Here is a 21,458-nt window from a genome sequence, read left to right on the forward strand (position 1 = left end):
TATATGAGGGTCTAAAACTTAAAGTAGCTTTAGGTGATCATGAAGTTTAGTATCCTAACCCTGTAGTATCATTGTTAGCATCAAAGTGTACTAGCATCACCATAGGATAAAAGCATAACATGCTTTTTAAAGATATGCTTTAATTGAGTCTTGCTTTTCCTTGCTTCTTCCCCCAACATTCAATTTTCCCCATTTCATCCACTGTTTCCATTTTCTGTTCATTAGAATTTTGTTTGCATGGTCTCCTGCTGTCTGGAAATCCTTGCAGATCTCTGATACTTTGAAATAGTACCTGGTAACCCACCTTCCTCTAGGGGCATCTGACAGTGTGATGAGTCCTTATCTTAGGTGGCTTAGTCACATTTGACAAGCTAAGCTTCCATCAACTAATCATAACTGTGCAGACTGAATAAGTCAAATATCAGATGTTCTGACTAATTGTATTGAATGACTATTAGGATTAGTGAGCTTCTCAGGAATGTCTGAGTGAATGACTCTAAGGAGATTGTTCCCAGACAAAAGTACACGTGAGATTCGAAAGAAAGGAAGAATGGCATATCATTCCTCAGGTGATGAGTGCTAGTGAATTTGAGTTACTATGCTTGTTTATGTCCATATGAACAGGAGAAGTAGGCTCTTAGAGGCCCCAATTAAGAGACAGCAGTGATTCAATGCTATTGTTACTTCACTGCTCAAGTAATCCTAACGAAGATAACTCTCTTGGCCATTCATGATAAAGATCACTTTGACCATTCTCTTGGACTATGGATTTAACTTGAACCAACATTACAGAAAGGATGTAAAGGACAATGCAAATGTCAGAACTATGTAGTGGGTAGGGAAATTCAGCAAGGTTATTAATGTTCTGCATCCTGTTGTATCCTGTCAGTAGGTGTCCTTGGAAATCACCAAAGTGACCCACAGGAGAGTCAGTTGCCACTTAGAAGGAACTAAATTGTGATCTTGTCTGAAATAGGTCTATCATATCGCTATGTAAGTTGGAGAGTAGAGAAATTTTCATTTCCCCTTATGCTCCACCCCGTTCTACAGATGAAAGGACTGTATCTGGAGCAGTAGGAAGGAAGGTTAAACTGCCCAATGGTGTGTGACTTGATCCGCAAGAACACAATGTTAATGACTGAAATAAAGGAGATTTGAGTGGACACTAAACCAATGCAGATACCAAACCCAAAGGAAGCCTGTTAGATTCAGGATAAAGAACACAGGAAAAGTCTCGGAAGAATGCTTAGGAGAAGTAAGGAATGCTTGTTGTTTTTTGTTTGATAGTGCATCATAAGACAGATATTTCATTGAAATCAATAAAGAAAGATGAAAGCTCATCTGTTTCTCTGTACGTTTATTGAAATGACCACTTCTGTTGAGTAACCATTGAGGGCCCGTTCTGAGGGAAGATTGACCTTTCTCTCTCACAGAAATCACTGATCACCTACTTTTCTCCACCTAACAACAGATTTCCCTGCTTCATATTACTCTGCCAACTATTGTACTTTCCTGGGTCTTGTTTAGAGACCCAGAATGTTGAGATTTCATGAGTGCAAAGACTCAGTTGCCACAGAAAACATCGTGGTCCACTAGCTCTTACAATCATTCTGCCCCTATTCTGAAAATTTCCCCAAAGTTTAAATTATATTGTAGATATAAAAACAATTTACAGTCAATTGTTCTGTGCAACATGGTCTAATGTAGCTTCTGTAATAGCTACTGTTTGTGCAAAAAGAAGCGTCTTTAGAAAGGAATTGTTTGTTTTACCTTAAAGGCGAAGGTACAGTTCATTCTGATAGGAAAAGTGAGGTTAGGAGTAGCTCTTAATTACGGCAATAAAAACATGGTGCATCAATTTTGGGTGTATTTGGAGAGAGAGAGAGAGAGAGAGAGAGAGAGAGAGAGAGAGAGGAGAGGAAAAAGAGAGCAGGAAGAGGGATTCATTGTAAAAGGCCTGTCCCAGAGACATACCTTTCTTTTTTCTTCTTTTTTTATTGAGAAAAGGAGAAGAAAAAAAAAACAAGTTTCCACCTCCTCCCAGCCTCCCATTTCCCTCCCCCTCCTCCCACCCTACGCCCCCTCCTCCCACCCTTCTCCCCTTCCCCCCACTCCTTTCCCCCTCCCTCTCCAGTCCAAAGAGCAGTCAGATTTCCCTGCCCTGTGGTAAGACCTAGGACCTCCCACCTCCGTCCATATCTAGGAAGGTGAACATCCAAACTGGCTAGGCTCCCACAAAGCCATCACATTACGTAGGATCAAACCCCCGTGCCATTGTCCTTTGCGTCTCATCAGCCTTCATTGTTCGCCATGTTCAGAGAGTCCAGTTTTATCCCATGCTTTTTCAGTCACAGTCCTGCTGGCCTTGGTGAGCTCCCAGTAGATCAGCCCCACTGTCTCAGTAGGTGGGTGCACCCCTCATGGTCTTTACTTTCTTGCTCATGTTCTCCCTTCTTTCACTCCTCATTGGGACCTTGGGAGCTCAGTCCAGTGCTCCAGTGTGGGTCTCTGTCTCTATCTCCATCCATCACCAGATGAAGGTTCTATGATGATATGCAAGATATTCGTCAGTATTGCTCTAAGATAGGGTCATTTCAGGTTCCCTATCTTCAGCTGCCCAAGGAACTAACTGGCGACCTCAGCTGGGGCACCTGGGAGCCCCTCTAGGGTCAGGTCTCTTGCCAACCCTAAAGTGGCTCCCTTAACTAAGAATTGTGGTTCCGTGCTCCCCTGTCCAATCTTCCTTTATCCCAATCCTCCTGTTTTCCCAAGGCCCCACCTCTTTCCCTTCTAACTTTTCTCTCCCCATCTCCCCTTACCCCCATCCCACCCCACCCCCAAGATCCCAATTTTCTCCGCGGCAATTTTGTCTACTTCCCTTAGCCAAGAAGATAACTATATATTTTTCCTTGGGTTCCCCTTCTTACTTAGCTTCTTTAGATTCACCTATTGTAGACTCTGTGACCCTTATTTATGGCTAGAAACCAATTATGAGTGAGTACATCCCATGTTCATCTTTTTGGGTCTGGGATACCTCACTCAGGATAGTGTTTTCTATTTCCATCTATTTGCATGCAAAATTCGAGAAGTCATTGTTTTTTACTGCATTGAAGAAAGAAATTGAAGAGGATACCAAAAAATGGATGGATCTACCTTGCTCTTGGATTGGGAGGATCAACATAGTAAAAATGGCAATTCTACCTAAGGCAATTGATAGATTCAATGCAATCCCCATCAAGATCCCATCAAAATTCTTCACAGATCTGGAGAGGACAATAATCAACTTTATATGGAAAAACAAAAAACCCAGGATAGCCAAAACAATCCTATACAATAAAGGATCTTCTGGAGGCATTACCATCCCTGACTTCAAACTCTATTACAGAGTTACAGTAATGAAAACAGTGTGGTACTGGCATAAAAACAGAGAAGTCGACCAATGGAATCGTATAGAAGACCCGGATTTTAACCCACAAACCTATGAACACCTCATTTTTGATAAAGGAGCTAAAAGTATACAATGGAAGAAAGAAAGCATCTTCAACAAATGGTGCTGGCACAACTGGATGTCAACCTGTAGAAGAATGAAAATAGACCCACATCTTTCACCGTGCACAAAACTCAAGTCCAAATGGATTAAAGACCTCAATATCAGCCCGAACACACTGAAAAGGATAGAAGAGAAAGTGGGAAATACCCTATAACAGATGGGCACAGGAGATCGCTTCCTATGTATAACCCCAGAAGCACAGACATTAAGGGCAACATTGAATAAATGGGACCTACTAAAACTGAGAAGCTTCTGCAACGCAAAGAACACTGTCACTAAGACACAAAGAGACATACCTTTCTTTCAGCTATTTCCCACTTCCCAGTGATCCACTTTCCTCCACCAAATCTTATGACCAAAGTTTCAACAGACTTCCAACACTGAAAATAACTGAGGCTCAAGAAATCAAACATAAATGCCGGTAAAGACAGTTTACACTCAAACCAAAACAGAGAGTGAGAAAATCTTAACTGACAAAAGGTTAAGTTTTGCCAATACATTCAATTAGGAAATGACTGAATCAATAGAACAAAATATAATGGAATTCCAGAATAACTGAAAATTACTTAGGTATTCTTATTTTACGCATTTAAAGATGGTGTCAGTTTTACGTCTTACCACTGGAAATCTTAGGAAAGTGACTGTTCCATGAAAGATTCTTCACTATGTGTCATAGGAAATGTGTGTAAGAGCAACCTGACACAGTTCTCCCCTCCCAGGAGGTTATAGAATAGCATCTTTTCTCTTCGTGTCATTTTATTAATTTTAAAATAAACTTATTGTATTATATGACTACTAATTTAAGAACTTTTCACAGTCTCTTACGTATGAGAAGGAGGTGGGGGCTTGGGGAGAGTGGGAATGAGTTCCTACCAGTAAAACCTGGAATACCAACTTTGTGTACTCGAATGTCTATGTACTGCCGGGGTTTGGAAATTTGATTTCCTCAAAGACTGTCTGGTTTCCCTTCACAAGAGGGATCCAATGTCCCAAATAATGTGTAAGGACCTTGAAAATTACCAGGATTCTTACCTAATATGATTTTAGGGAAAAAATACTGTTGTGAAATAAAATGTGTTTTGCTTTTATATGATTTTCTAAGTCATCAATAATGTAAATTTTTAAGGCTTGACGTGAATGAAAGTAGGAAAATATCAATCACATCATTTGTCAATCAGGCATCTGTTCTTTCTATTAGGAAAAAGTCCATGATTTTGATATGTTTAGTACTAAATGAATTAATTATTAGTGTTAATAATTGTGACCTTACACAAAGCCAAAGCTTTAAGATGACCATTACCAGTGTGACATGTGGCCCAAGTCATTTTCAGTCAGAGTCATCATGACAATTGAATTGTTGACAATTGCCCTCACCTAGGATAGTTAGGTTGTAGGGGATTTGAGAACAAGGATTTATTAAGGAAATTCTGTCATTCACGAGCGTGCTTTTCTCAGTTTGTTTTACTCTCTGTCCTTGCCTCTAGCCGAGCAGTCCATCCGTCAGCACGAGCAGATGAAGGGCGATGGCACAGCGCTCGCTTCATTTTTAGCATCAGTGGGGATCTCAGTGGAGTTTGACCTCCCAGTGTGTGCTCACTGCCTGGATCAGACAGGAAACAGCTCTGATTTAAAATACTGACAGTGTTGGTATTTATAAGCAACTCTGTGGTAATAAAATATAACAACTAGAAAGGTATGAAACAAACTTTGCTTTTATATAAAGATATGAAGGAAAAGACCTTACCAATAGTGATGGATCCTCGCAGCATTGTGGCATATCACTAACGGTGAAAGCATGAGTTAGAGAAACTACAGATTCCCACTCTTTCTGGGCATATTGCTGGTTAAAATTTTGTAATAACCTTTCAAATATTCACTTTATATTCCTCAGTTAGTATGATAATATTCCATTTTTTGAGGACACTGGGGTGAAATCAATATATTAGTTCATGAAGAGTCTACCAGTGTAGAATGTCATAAAAATCTTATTTCTCCCTCTCCCTTCATTTCTCATTATTACTTCCATATGATGTTCAAACCAAATCAAATCATTTTAAGAGAAGTTATGGTAAAGGTCATACAGGAATGAACATATAAATTACAAGTTACAACTGCCATAGTAAGTAGATCTTTCCCTAATATTTGAGAGCATGGTTTCACTCTGAGGAACATTATATAGTATTTGCATGATCTTCATGTTTGAGTCCTTTCAGTAAAGCCATAGGAAAAGTTCATGAAAACAGAGATTAATAACATATGAATAAGATGCAAACATGGAACCAGAGGATTCTTCAGAATCAAGAAGAGCTGATTTAGTGGTCAGTAATATAAAATATTACTAATGAGATGCCATTAGTAATATGTAATAAAAACAACCGGATTTACATTCTTATGTACATATATGAATGAATATTTGAAATAGGTATCCAATTCAGGTCAGCTTCCTACAGAATAATCAATAAAACCTGGTAGCCAGACATTGCTAAACTAGCATAATCTAAAGGAACAATTTATAACTCAGTTACAAAATTTTATTATTTATTATTAAAATTTTATTTGCTTACAGTTCATCAACTATATAATACGATTTTCTGTCATTGCTCAATTTCTCAGCATTTCCTTGTCGGTGTGATTATAACATGTATCTAGTGGTCACAATGACATACAGAATGGCTGATCCAGTGTGCAGCTTGAGCTCTTTAGGAAAAAACCATGGACTGAGGACTCACTGAGATCATTTTGACTTCCTTTTTGTTTTTAGGGTGTTGAGAGAAAAAGTGTGGCAACTGTTGAAAGTTTTGACCATGATCTCTGAGGAATTCTAATGTCTGTAAATGTTAAAACAAAAACTGAGGAATCCGTGATCAGAATAGGAATGCATTGAATGCATTTAATACTTTGCAATTTTAAAAGTGAGTGTCAAATAAACCTGAAATTAAGGAATAAAATGTCTGTTTTATCAACTCCTTCTCATTAGATCTGCAATCTCAGTTTGTTTTCATCTAAATGTCTAACCTCTGCGCCATATCCTCTCTCACTGTTGCTCTGTATTCTCACCCTTCTCAGTATTTATGGTTTGAAATGGAGTCTTTCAAATAACAAAAAAGCTCTTGTTTCAAAGCTCGTTTTGCTCTGGGATTTGAGTTAAAGTTTATTACTGTCTTGTTTTTTGGTGTTCAAAACTGATGGTTCATTTAACTATATATTGTTAAATTGGACAATTCTTTCTATTATCACTGAACATATTTAATTATTTCTTGAAAATTAATCATAAATACTGAATGGAATTGTGTTGATAAAATTAATCTAACATTTTCCAAAAGACTAAACAAGAAGAAATTAAAATACAAAAATGTAAATTAGTATGTATTAATTATCACATACATCTTAAACATATTTATTTAACTATTTTATTTAGGATAAAAATCAGGTATTTTGTGAACATTTAATGGTTTATTAGAAAGTATAGTCTGTTGATGACTGTAAAATCTAGAACACAAAATGAAAGAAAAACACGTGAGTAAAAAGAATTGTCAATGACATTTATTACAAATGCTGTGATATGTTTTCTGGGTGTCATCTTTTGGATTGAGGTCTAATTTATTTTCTCATCATCTCCACTGAATGCCCTTGTTCAGATAAAATGCAGACATCAAGCAAAGATAAGCTATTCTCACTTCCCTTTTCTCGCTTTTGTTACTATTTTTTTTTCATACTACATAGTTCGATTATATTCTTTACCCTCTCCCATAGAGATTTAAATCTCCAACTTCCATTCCCACTTAACTTCTTGTTCAAACTCTTATTTACTCTCTCTTTGTCTCTTTGAAACAAAAACAAAACAAGCAAAACAAAAAAAGGTAGAAATAAAAACAAGCAAAAATAAGATGAAAAATACCAAAAGAACTAAGTACTATTAATAGATGCTAAGAGGCAGAAGGCCAGCACTATGAACTCTGTACCCAACATGGAAACTGACCTTTGGTCACATAAGCACAGAAGCCCTAGTAATCTTTATTTTTATCCACATCTCTTGTTCTGTAAAAATATTATATTTATTGTTTATTTATTTATTTATTTATTTATTTTTGGGCGGTTTTTCTTCTTTTTTTTTTATTGAGAAAAGGAAAAAAAAACAGATAAAAAGTTTCCACCTCCCCCAGCCTCCTATTTTCCTCCCCCTCCTCCCCTCTTCTCCCCCTCCCTGCACTCCTCTCCCCCTCCTTCTCCAGTCCAAAGAGCAGTCAGGGTTCCCTGCCCTGTGGAAAGTCCAAGGTCCTCCCCCCTCCGTCCATGTCTAGGAAGGTGAACATCCAAACTGGCTAGGCTCCCACAAAACCAGAACATGTAGTAGGATCAGAACCCGGAGCCATTGTCCTTTGCTTCTCATCAACCCTCATTGTTCGCCATGCTCAGAGAGTCCAGTTTTATCCCATGCTTTTTCAGTCACAGTCCTGCTGGCCTTGGTGAGCTCCCAGTAGATCAGCCCCACTGTCTCAGTAGGTGGGTGCACCCCTCATGGTCTTGACTTTCTTGCTCATGTTCTCCCTCCTTTCACTCCTCATTGGGACCTTGGGAGCTCAGTCCAGTGCTCCAGTGTGGGTCTCTGTCTCTATCTCCATCCATCACCAGATGAAGGTTCTATGATGATATGCAAGATATTCGTCAGTATTGCTCTAGGATAGGGTCATTTCAGGTTCCCTATCCTCAGCTGCCCAAGGAACTAACTGGGGACATCGCCTTGGGCTCCGGGGAGCCACTCTAGGTTCAAGTCTCTTGCCAACCCTAAGGTGACTCCCTTAACTAAGAATTGTGCTTCCCTGCTCTCCTATCCAACCTTCCTTTATCCCAATCATCCTGTTTCCCTAAGTTCCCCCCATCCTCCCTTTCTCACTTTTCTCTCCCCATCTCCCCTAACCGCCATCCACCCCACCCCCAAGATCCCGATTTTCTTCCCGGTAATTTTGTCTACTTCCCATAGCCAAGAGGATAACTATATGTTTTTCCTTGGGTTCACCTTCTTATTTAGCTTCTTTAGGTTCAGCAATTGTAGACTCCGTGACCCTTTTTTTTTTTTTTACCGCAGCGTAGTACTCTAATGTGTATATATTCCATACTTTCTTCATCCATTCTTCCGTTGAAGGGCATCTAGGTTGTTTCCAGGTTCTGGCTATTACAAATAATACTGCAATGAACATAGTTGAACAAATGCTTTTGTCATATGATAGGGCTTCTCTTGGGTATATTCCCAACAGTGGTATTGCTGGGTCCAGGAGTAGGTTGATCCCGAATTTCCTGAGAAACCGAAACACTGATTTCCAAAGTGGTTGCACAAGATTGCATTCCCACCAGCAATGGATGAGGGTACCCCTTCCTCCACAGCCTCTCCAGCAAAGGCTATCATTGGTGTTTTTGACTTTAGCCATTCTGACAGGTGTAAGATGATATCTCAAAGTTGTTTTGATTTGCATTTCCCTGATTGCTAAGGAGGTTGAGCATGACCTTAGGTGTCTTTTGGCCATTTGAACTTCTTCTGTTGAGAATTCTCTGTTCAGTTCAGTTCCCCATTTTTTAATTGGGTTAATTAGCATTTTAAAGTCTAGTTTCCTGAGTTCTCTATATATTTTGGAGATCAGACCTTTGTCTGTTGCGGGGTTGGTGAAGATCTTCTCCCAGTCAGTAGGCTGCCATTTTGTCTTAGTGACAGTGTCCTTTGCTTTACAGAAGCTTCTCAGTTTTAGTAGGTCCCATTTATTCAATGTTGCCCTTAATGTCTGTGCTGCTGGGTTAGAGACAGGGCTTCTCTGCAGCTTTGTTGCCGGTCTTGGAACTAGCTCTTGTAGACCAGGCTGGCCTCAAACTCCCAGAGATCCACCTGCCTCTGCCTCCTGAGTGCTGGGATTAAAGGCGTGCGCCACCACCGCCCGGCTTTATATTTATATTTTTGACAGTGACCACTGATGAATTCCTCCCTAATTTGCTGAAACAATAGACAGTGGCAAGTCTCCAACATATCAACAGTTACAGTCTCAACAAAAATAAACTGGATATAGAAACCAAGTTGTTATCACTACCCATAAATAATGGCAAAATAAGAAAGTAATGTGATTCACAGTGATCTAAATTCTACACAAATTTCTGTGATGCTCATGAACATGTACTCAGGATATACCAGGCCAATGTTAAAGATTTACGACTGAAGTATACCTAAACTCAAATGCTCACAAGTAAGAGGATCTAAACATTTGTATTAAGCAATTTTGCTAAAGACTTCTTAGGTAAATAACTAAGCTATTAGATGAACTCATATTTTAGACTTTAATTATTCATATCTTGGCTTCAGACATTATTTTGCAAAATATATATAAATCTATATTTTATAAATAAATAGTTATCTGTCTATAGATGCATGCTTATGTATGTATATATAGGTATGCTTTCCAATTTCCATAATTTAACATGAAGTAGACAAATACTTTTGTTTTCTATTTTATAAAATACATTGATATCATTAATTCTGTTTTCCTGTGCTCGTTACTTATAGAACTTTAGTACCAACACAGTCAGTAAATATATTGATGTTGTTTAAATAATTCCATATCCCCTGATTAGTCAAGCATGTAAGAAATACATCCACTATCATTGTCTGTTCAGGGCTTCAGAACTGAAAGTTTTGAAGGTTAATCCAAGTAGTCAAACTCATGCATAAGATGCAAGAGTCAAGAAAAATTTTCTTCATTCTTAGCTGTGACATTTTGAACATTTGTGTTCTCTGTAAATTACCATTTCTGAATCTCAGCAAAATCAACATTTGAACTATATGTTTTTTTCTGGAAACTGTCATGGCAATTGATGACTTTTAAGCAGTGTTTATGATTTCTAACTATTAGAATGTCTTTTTTCTTATATGTGGGACAGAATGAAGGGCACTGGAAGGCTTCTGCACTGGAATCCTGATTTCTGTTTGCTTTTGACCTCCTATATGCCCAGCAGGTTACCGCAAGGCCACTCACAGCTATAGCAGGAAGGAAATAAGGTTTAAAACCCTGGGTATTTTTCCTGCTTCTGCAAATGTTAGTAGTGTTATCACTATTATCATGGAACCCTTTTGTCTGTGAGGCTGCTATTTGTAGGCCGTAACTAGTGTCTAAGTCAATTTAGAGTTCCCCAAAGCCAAGATCACTACATGATCACTGATGGACATATCAGACCAGGTGTAACATTCATGTATGTTTTCACATGTTTTCCTTCCTCATACTCTTGCAATCTTTCAGTAAAGGTTTATAAATTTCATGCCTCTTTGAAAGAATGATGTATGTGTATGCTTTATTACTCAATATTGAGCCAGTATGTCACAGCACCTATCAGTTTTTTCTTGCAGCAGTTTAACTAGCAGTTACTCCTATAACCAAAATTGCTGTGTTATAGTGGGTGTGGTGGACATGCTTTGCTATGCTTGCTCCTGGCCTTAGCATGTAATTAGCATACACAAATTTACACATGGTCTGACATGTCCATCAGTGATTGTGTAGTCAACTTGGCATTGGGGAACTCTAAATTGACTTGGTCATTAGTTAACCCTACCAATAGCAGACACACACTGATACAACAGTTCCATAATAGTGATAACACTACCACAATTTCCAGAAGCAGGAGAGTAATTGGAAAATTATCCAGGGTTTTAAACCTGATTTCCTTGCTGGTATACCTGTGAGTGGCCTTGGGAAATCTACTAGAGTATACATGAGTTCAAAAGTACACAGAAACCAGGACTCTAGTACACTAACCTTTTCCAGGGGCACACATACTGAGGTGAAACTTTTCTGAGATGCCCTTGTCATTGACCCACCCTTGCTTCTTTCATTGGTGCCAGTTATCCCCAGGCAGATCCCTTAGTGTCTTTTAAATTGTGAAACAAGGAGCATAAAAGAAGATTCCAGTTCAACCCCAGTCTGATTTTTCCACATAATGGGATAAGACAATTGAATGTCTTTCAGGAACTGGGTCCAATCAGTTTGTTCCAACAAGTGTCCAAATGTAGTCTAAACAACCAGAATGGTGTAAGAAGACGTAGAAACCTTGCTGCTCACTAAGTCACAATGAGGTAACACATGCCAGTTAGTGGCATTTCATTCAATAAACATAGAACTATTAGAGATGCTTTTCCCCTATGCCTGTGTATACTATATTATTCCTTATTTTTTTTTACATCATCCTTTTGATACATGTCCTTTTATTCTTAAGTCAAGTTTTTGGGTCAGCTAAAACCTCTTAGTTTTCTTCTTTCATTCTTATGAATCAAACTTTGGGATGGAGAAAAGAAAATCTACCTCACTGAAGCCTAGACTTTACTGAATCTGGCTGAGATAATATGCATTCAGAGAAGATTTCAAAATATTTAGATACTCTAGTAAGATTTTTTTTTAAAAACTTTCCACCTCCTCCCCGCCTCCCATTTCCTTCCCCCTCTCCCTACTTCCCCCTTTCATATCTTATTCCTTTTCTTTTAACAGCTAACTGTAGCTGGTAACATGTCAGTCTTCTTCTGATACATCACTAAACTATTAAGACACACAGAGGTTGGTGTTAGATAACAGTAGCTTTGGTGAGGGTTAGCATGTTTTCTAGTGCCTAGCGTGGCCTACTTCACGAAAGGGTAAAATTGCATCTGAAATTTTCATCTATGTGGATGCTAAACAAAACCCTCATAATTGTTCAGTATGTCATGAACAGATCCCATTCTCATATCAATGTTTTCCTCAAAAGCAGTGATTCTCAACCTTCCTAGTGCTCTGACACTTTATTACAGCTTATCATGTTGTGGTGACACCCCAACCATGAAATTGTTGTCATTCATAACTACAAGTTTGCTACTGTTATGCATCTTAATGTAATTATATGTGTTTTCCAATAGTCCTAGGTGACCTCAATGAAAGGATCATTCAACCCCCACCCTCCCAAAAGGGTCATGACCCACAGGCTGAGAACCATTGCTCTAAAGCAAACACTCAGATATAATAGAATGTTTATCAATAGATGTCAATATGTACTTTTCAGACCTATAATCCATTTTTTTCTTGAGTGGTTTGCCCTGATTCTTTGCCATGGCATCACCAACCTTGATAGATGTAGGTCTTCTATGCCACAGTCAGCAGTCCACTCTGACTTTTGGTTAGCCCTATAGAACAGAGCTGTTTTACTGCAATGAGTGCTTTCTGAAACGGCCTGGAGTTGGGTGAACAGCTTCTTCCCCACAGATAAATTTCTGGGAAAACAAATGATTGCATAATATTTCACATCCTCAGAGAAGAGGCTTACAAAAGGTTCTATAGCAGATGCTCCCCTGAACACTCTTATGCAGCATTCCTAAGAATCCCGTGCGTAGGATAGAGCGGTACACAATGTACTCATTGAGGAGGGAACCATTGTCCATTCTTAAGTTTCAGCTTGTTCATCTTCATGTCTCTGTGCTTATCCATCCCCAGTGATAATCCAGACGATTTTAGTTTTAGGAGGTAGTCATGAATTGGAGTATACTTAGGATGATTTTGTGTTTCCCAAATCTACCTCTTTAAAAATTTTTATTGCCATATACTAAAAGTGATTATAATGGGTTTTATTTCAACATTCTGTACTTTGATCACAATGACTTTATTAACTGGTTTCCCCATCCTAATGAACTCTTGCTTCCTTACTAATCTCCCCCTTCTACTTAAAATATATTTTATTTGTTTTTGAGAAGCTTGTACAACATGTTTTGAATTTATTCATTTATCTTCCAAGATATACCCTACGTTCTGCTCACCCACCGTTGCTGCTTTTGTTTCCTTTTGTGACTATTGTGAAACTTATCAAGACCAATTTGTACCGCCAAATATTTTTGGTTGTATGGACTTTTATTGGTGCATAATCATCTTCCAATGGTCTGAATTTCTAGAGAAAACTGACTCTGGTGCTCTCGCTCTCTCTCTGTCTTTCTCTCTGTGTCTCTCTGTCTCTATCTCTCTCCATCTCTGTGTGTTTCTCTGTCTCTCTGTCTCTTGTTTTACTCTGCTTGCTCTGTCTCTATCTCAGTCTCTCTGTTTCTCTCTGTGTCTCTATTTCTGTCTCTGTCTCTCTATCTCTCAGTAGCTATCAATACAAATGGTCCTTAGATAGGGGTACAACTTCCTGCCAAAGTCCCTTTTCCAGATTGGTAGTTTTTCTATCTTGGGCAAATAAAAATCTTAAGCATACTGTCACAAGTAGCATGAGATTATATTGCAGCTTCTGTGCTGTACAGAGAAGACACTTTCAATATAACTATTCCTGTCCTATAGCCCTTACATTCTTTCTGCCCCCACTTCATCAGGGACCCTTGAGTCTTGAAAGGAATTGGGTGTATGTGTTCCATCTAGTTGTAATCATTCTACAGCCTTATACTGTTTAACATGCTCAGTAGGTCTATTTATTAATCAACATTTACTGCAAAAAGTAGTTTCTCAGATAACAGTTTAGAGATGAACTTATTTGGGAATATAATAATAAGTTATTAGGAGTCTTTTTAGTACTAATTTCTGTCTAGAGAATAATAGGAAGTGGTAGTCATCTATGGTCAATGAATTCTTTAGCTATATATTCTTAGTCCAGTCGTATCAGATACAGGCTTTCTCATGCACTGGGGCTTTAAAACTAACCAGAAAGTGACTTATTACTTCCAGAGTGTTCCTGACACTATTGCACCAGTGGTTATTTTTGCCAGACAGGCAATGTTGTAACTTGCATGTTTCATCACTGGGTCAAATTGATGACTCCTTTTTCTTCCCTGGTACTCTTCATAGCACTATAGAATTTATGCAGTAGTGATAAAGCTTCAAGATATGTACCACTTTAATTTCTCCATGTTATATGACTTACGTGTGTCTTCACCAATGAGGATATCCAGAATATTGTCAATAACCTTTAGTGTTCGTATCTATAGTACTTCACGGAACAACACCTACAAAAGAATCACCCTTCCTATCACTGGACATTTTATTTCTTAGCTTATGGTATCAGGAAAGACCCTGTTGCCCCTCCTCAAGGAAACTCCATTAAAAATCAGGGCAGGAAGGAGACAACTTGGATATTTTTCAATACCTGATGTCTCCACTGTCTGATACTAAACTGGCAGTTGTAGTCTAACTTTTTTTTTTTTTACATTTTAGAACAAATGCCCATAAGGTTAAGAAACTTGTCCATCCACATTGTGTTTGAATAAATATTTGAATAAATGGGACCTACTAAAACTGAGAAGCTTCTGCAAAGCAAAGGACACTGTCACTAAGACACAAAGGCAACCTACTGACTGGGAGAAGATCTTCACCAACCCCGCAACAGACAAAGGTCTGATCTCCAAAATATATAGAGAACACAAGAAACTAGACTTTAAAATGCTAATTAACCCAATTAAAAAATGGGGCACTGATCTGAACAGAGAATTCTCAACAGAAGAAGTTCAAATGGCCAAAAGACACTTAAGGTCATGCTCAACTTCCTTAGCAATCAGGGAAATGCAAATCAAAACAACTTTGAGATATCATCTTACACCTGTGAGAATGGCTAAAGTCAAAAACACCAACGATAACCTTTGCTGGAGAGGTTGTGGAGGAAGGGGTACCCTCATCCATTGCTGGTGGGAATGCAATCTTGTGCAACCACTATGGAAGTCAGTGTTTCGGTTTCTTAGGAAATTCGGGATCAACCTACCCCTGGACCCAGCAATACCACTCTTGGGAATATACCCAAGAGAAGCCCTATCATATGACAAAAGCATTTGTTCAACTATGTTCATTGCAGTATTATTTGTAATAGCCAGAACCTGGAAACAACCTAGATGCCCTTCAATGGAAGAATGGATGAAGAAAGTATGGAATATATACACGCTAGAGTACCACGCTGCGGTAAAAAACAATGACTTCTCGAATTTTGCATGCAAATGGATGGAAATAGAAAACACTATCCTGAGTGAGGTATCCCAGACCCAAAAAGATGGACATGGGATGTACTCACTCATAATTGGTTTCTAACCATAAATAAGGGTCACAGAGTCTACAATAGGTGAATCTAAAGAAGCTAAGTAAGAAGGGGAACCCAAGGAAAAACATATAGTTATCCTCTTGGCTAAGGGAAGTAGACAAAATTGCCGGGGAGAAAATTGGGATCTTGGGGTGGGGTGGGTTGGGGGTAAGGGGAGATGGGGAGAGAAAAGTTAGAAGGGAAGGAGGTCGGGCCTTGGGAAAGCAGGAGGATTGGGATAAAGGAAGGTTGGACAGGGGAGCACGGAACCACAATTCTTAGTTAAGGGAACCACTTTAGGGTTGGCAAGAGACCTAACCCTAGAGGGGCTCCCAGGTGCCCAAGCTGAGGTCCCCAGTTAGTTCCTTGGGCAGTTGAGAATAGGGAACCTGAAATGACCCTATCCTTGAGCAATACTGACGAATATCTTGCATATCATCATAGAACCTTCATCTGGTGATGGATGGAGATAGAGACAGAGACCCACACTGGAGCACTGGACTGAGCTCCCAAAGTCCCAATGAGGAGCAGAAGGAGGGAGAACATGAGCAAAGAAGTCGGGACCACGAGGGATGCACCCACCCACTGAGACAGTGGAGCTGATTTATTGAGAGCTCACCAAGACCGGCTGGACTGTGACTGAAAAAGCATGGGATAAAACTGGACTCTCTGAACATGGCGAACAATGAGGGCTGATGAGACGCAAAGGACAATGGCACGGGGGTTTGATCCTACGTAATATGATGGCTTTGTGGGAGCCCAGCCAGTTTGGATGTTCACCTTCCTAGATATGGACGGAGGTGGGAGGTCCTAGGTCTTACCACAGGGCAGAAAACCCTGACTGCTCTTTGGACTGGAGAGGGAGGGGGAAAGGAGTGGGGGGAGGGGGAGAAGGGTGGGAGGAGGGGGCGTAGGGGGGGAGGAGGGGGAGGGAAATGGGAGGCTGGGAGGAGGTGGAAACTTGTTTTTTTTTTCTCCTTTTCTCAATAAAAAAAGAAAAAAAAAGAAATAATGTATCCATATTATATTGATGGTGTTGATAAAAGAACTCAAAGTGAATAGTCATTTTTCAAACCTTAGAGTGTTTTCTATATCATTACATATTTTCCTGAGCCATTTTGATATATGTATATGTCTATAATACTTACTATCTAATTCCTGAATGAACAATCCCTATAGAGTTTCATCTACCTGATGGTCTACTGAACATGAAGAAAACAATGTAGCTCTCTCAGTGCCCAACTCTAGCGAGCACAGGGAGCATGATTCTTAATCATGTTGTTGGGTGTCTTACTTAAAATATATAATGGTCTCCTAGAGGCACATATAATTAAGTCATAACCACATCCAACTGTGTGTTCTTCTGGTGTGTCTCTAGGAAAAAGACACTAGACTTTGAAATGAGGGTCCTTACAAAAATAACCATTTCTACTTTCAATATATCTTGGTCACTCAAAACTTCGTGTGAATTATAAGTCATTGCACTGCAATAATAGCAATATGTATGTTACAATTTAATTACATAATTCTGAATACTGGTAATACTTGGTGAATAGAGTGAGATTAAGTTTCTATACTCTGGAAACAGTATTTTTGTTTGCTTGTTTGGAGACAGGGTTATAGCTTCGGTGCCTGTGCTGGAACTAGCTATTTTGGACCAGGCTGGCCCTGAACTCACAGAGATCTGCCTGCCTCTGCCTCCCAAGTGCTGGGATTAAAGGTGTATGTCACCATTGCCTGGCTTCTGGAAAAAGTTTTAAGCATATATTCAATATGTACTGAATTTTCAGGAGATTGCTGAATATTTGTTCTCAAAATCTTTCAGTTTAACTGGAATGTTTGCATAGTTAGGGCTCCCTTGTTCAGATCTACTTGAAGTACCCACCTACAGCTTAGCTTGTGCTAGAAAGAGACATTTTTAAAATTTTTCCCAATAATCTATTAAGATTCATATTAAATTCTTTTATTCTTTTCTCTTTTTTAAAACCGTTTTTTTATTTTATACCAATTTGAGTTTCTGCCTCTCCTCCTCCCGCTCCTCCACCTTCTTCTCATCCGACGCCCCATCCACTCCTCAGAGAGGGTAAGATCTCCCAATGGGAGTCAACAAAGTCTGACACATCATCTTGAGGCAAGACCAAGGCCCTTCTGCCTTATATCAAAACTGAGCAAGTTTCCTCCAGAGGGACTAGGCTCCAAAAAGCCAGTTCATGTACTAGGGATAAATCCTGATCCTACTACCAGTGGCCTCACTTACTGCCCAAGTCATACAACTGTCACCCACATTCAGAGGGCCTAGTTTGGTCCTACACAGGTTTCCAGACTGTCAGTCTGGAGTCAGTGAGCTCCCACTAGCTTGGGTCAGCTGTTTCTGTGGGATTCCCCCATCATGGTGCTGACTCCTTTGTTCATATTATCGATCCTCCTTTTTGATTGGACTCCAGAAGCTCAGCCCAGTGCTTAGCTGTGGATCTCTGCCTCTACTTCCATCAATTACTAGATGAAGGTTCTATGACTACAATTAAGGTAGTCATCAATCTGATTACGGGGTATGGACAGTTCAGACACCCTCTCCACTACTGTTAAGGTCTTAGCTGTCATCCTTTGGATTCCTGGGGATTTTCCTAGTGCCACGTTTCTCCCTAACCCCATAATGTCTCCCTCTTTCAAGATATCTGAAAACGATATTTTGAAATCATGTAAGAGCATCTTAAATTGTAAAGTACAGAGCAAAAGCTTGATCTATGATCCAAGAAAGCACACATAGTTTGATGTACCACAGGAAATAAGCTTTGTCTTGGAGTCTACACTTCCCCAAAATCTGTTCATCTGCTTCACAGTGTTCTTGGGTCTTGTTTGTGTTTTGTTTCTCTCCCAGTTAGAAATTACATTTAATGCAGTCAGATGCATATGACATTTTGCTCCAGTGTAAACCCACCACTTGCCAAAGTGACTGAGTAAGTGGACAAGAAAAAAATGTATTAGTTAAGTGGCCAATAACAGCTCTCTGGAGTGACCTATAAATTGGGGAATCAACAGTTACTATTGACTTTTGAAAATATATTATTCACTTAATGTGAAAAGGTTAAGCTATTTTTATTCTCCCAGCATGACTATGAAATAAATTTGAAAACAGTTGTTAAACCTGTTGTGCTAATCAGAATTAAATTTGAAAACAGTTGTTAAACCAGTTGTGCTAACCAGAATTAAAATTTACAAAAACAGCCCTAAAAGGTTTGCTTTGCTTAATTTGATCTTTACAATTTTTAAATTTTATTTTTGCAATTAAGAGAAGTGGTTCTGAGTAGTAATTTTGGATAAGTCATTTTAAGCACTGGAGTAAATGAGTTTCTCAATGGAGCACATGTATGGCTTTAATGGCTAAATTGACTTACCCATCTTTTTTCATGGTGTGTAGGCACACAGTAGTATATAGTAATATAAGTTATCATACACATCTGTGGTGAAGTGGTTTCCATGTTATACACGGTTGGCTTTTTATTCTTGTCTTTCATGCAAATTGGTCATGATTGTGGCAAAGATATTCTCATATAGAAGCTGCAGTTCCAGCTGCCTGCTGGGTATGTGGGGAAGGCACTAGGTTAGAGACATGATGCTGCTAATAATACATTTTTTACAAGATATTAGAGTGGTTCTGTTAGTCATCAATCAAAGGACCGATATTTTAAAAGTAGATTTAGAACATAATTATTTTCATTAGCTGTTGGTTGACCATCCCTTGAGAATAAGACATGGATAGAAAATCACAGGTAGATTTGAGAGAAAACGGAACAAAGAATTATCAGTCAACTTTCCATTGCTGTGACACAATACCTGAGGAAATTCCATTAAGAGGAGAATTTGTATAATTGATTAAGAGTTTAGTAAGTTTTTAGGAACCTTGAAGGTGTTGTGTTAGTCCTATGAAAGTATAGTTCATTATGTTGTAGCCAAAAAGAAGTGTGTGTGTGTGTGTGTGTGTGTGTGTGTGTGTGTGTGTTGGGTTGGTGAACTAGCATCCTAGTGTCTCAAGAATTCCAGGCAAAACTTAGTAACAGTGCCCCTCTTGCACTATGTCTTTCTTTTTTTTTTTATTGCGAAAAGAAGAAAAAAAAAACATAAACAAAAAACAAGTTTCCATCTCCTCCCAGCCTCCCATTTCCCTTCCCCTCCTCCCACCCTTCTCCCCCTCCTCCCACCCTTCTCCCCCTCCCCCCACTCCTCTCCCCCTCCCTCTCCAGTCCACAGAGCAGTCCGGGTTCCCTGCCCTGTGTTAAGTCCTAGGTCCTCTCCGTCCATATCTAGGAAGGTGAACATCCAAACTGGCCAGGCTCCCACAAAGCCAGCACATTAAGTAGGATCAAAACCCCCTGCCATTGTCCTTGGTGTCTCATCAGCCCTCATTGTTCGCCATGTTCAGAGAGTCCGGTTTTATCCCATGCTTTTTCGGTCACAGTCCAGCTGGCCTTGGTGAGCTCCCTGTAGATAGCTCCTCTGTCTCATGTCTTTCTTATAGAGTTATAGAGTTTTTACCTATTAATCACTGTGCCAAAGGCCTCCAAAACATAAATATTTGTAGATATGCAAGTTTTAAAGAAGAACAATAAGAAATGCTTAGAAAACTTTAACGGGAAAGGGGTTTAGTTTCTACTTGTGGCTGGCATAGGCAGTGTGATTCATGTTAATTATTTCTGTCTTAATTATAGTGAGTTAAAGCACATATAATATTTTACTTTCTGACCCAATATGAATCTCCATGAACAGGAAGAGAAAGGAAGTGCTTGAAATTCCAGGAAAAGTTCAGTAGTGATTGAGTGCCATTGATTTTACTGCTTAAATAGTCCCAATTAAGGTTGAGATCTTGTCAATAATACCGTGCTCAAGTTCACTTAGCAAATTAGTAATGGGACATTTTTTCCATTTCTACTAATGTACCATCCTATTTTAAGGTCATTAAATGAATGTGTATTCAGTGACAGAAATGTTTTAGGGGATGAACATCTCTCTCTTCTTTGACATATGTCTTGAGCCACAAGAAGACAAGAGGACTATATTATATAATTTGAATGAGATGAATTTGAAACTAGACCAAATAATCCTTGTTAGACAAGAGTGAAGAGATATCGTGGGGGCATGTGCCCAAGATGAATTTAAGGAGAAATTTAGGGAAGCATGACAGGAGACATTTGGATGTTTCTAACCTCACAGTTTCTGTGCTGTTTAGAAGTTTAATGGCATTTGGGCACTGGGCAGTATCATAGTATTTGTACTGTTTATCATTTCACAATGAAAGTTGTCCTATATAGAGTGTGAGCCTTGCTTAAAGAATCTTGGATTTTCCTTATTCTTTGTAGGATAGATCACAATCTCACCCTGCTTTTATTTATTTATTTATTTATTTTCTTTCCGTTTATTTATTTATTAAAGATTTTTGTCTCTTCTCCGCCACCTCCTCCCATTTCCCTCCCTCTCCCCCAATCAAGTTCCCCTCCCTTGTCAGCCCATAGAGCTATCAGGGTTCCCTGCCCTGTGGGAAGTCCAAGGAACCCCCACCTCCACCCAGGTCTAGTAAGGTGAGCATCCAAACTGCCTAGGCTCCCACAAAGCCAGTACATGCAGTAGGATCAAAAACCCACTGCCACTGTTCTTGAGTTCTCAGTAGTCCTCATTGTCCGCTATGTTCAGCGAGTCCGGTTTTATCCCAGGTTTTTTCAGACCCAGGCCAGCTGGCCTTGGTGAGTTCCCGATAGAACATCCCCATTGTCTCAGTGTGTTTGTGCACCCCTCGCGTTCCTGAGTTCCATGCTCGTACTCTCTCTCCTTCTGCTCCTGATTTGGACCTTGAGATTTCTTTCCGGTGCTCCAAATTGGG

Source organism: Microtus oregoni, unplaced genomic scaffold (genome assembly GCF_018167655.1).
Source record: "Microtus oregoni isolate MIOR12 unplaced genomic scaffold, Mior012 000042F_ref0000377, whole genome shotgun sequence".
NCBI classification, from domain to species: Eukaryota; Metazoa; Chordata; class Mammalia; order Rodentia; family Cricetidae; genus Microtus; species Microtus oregoni.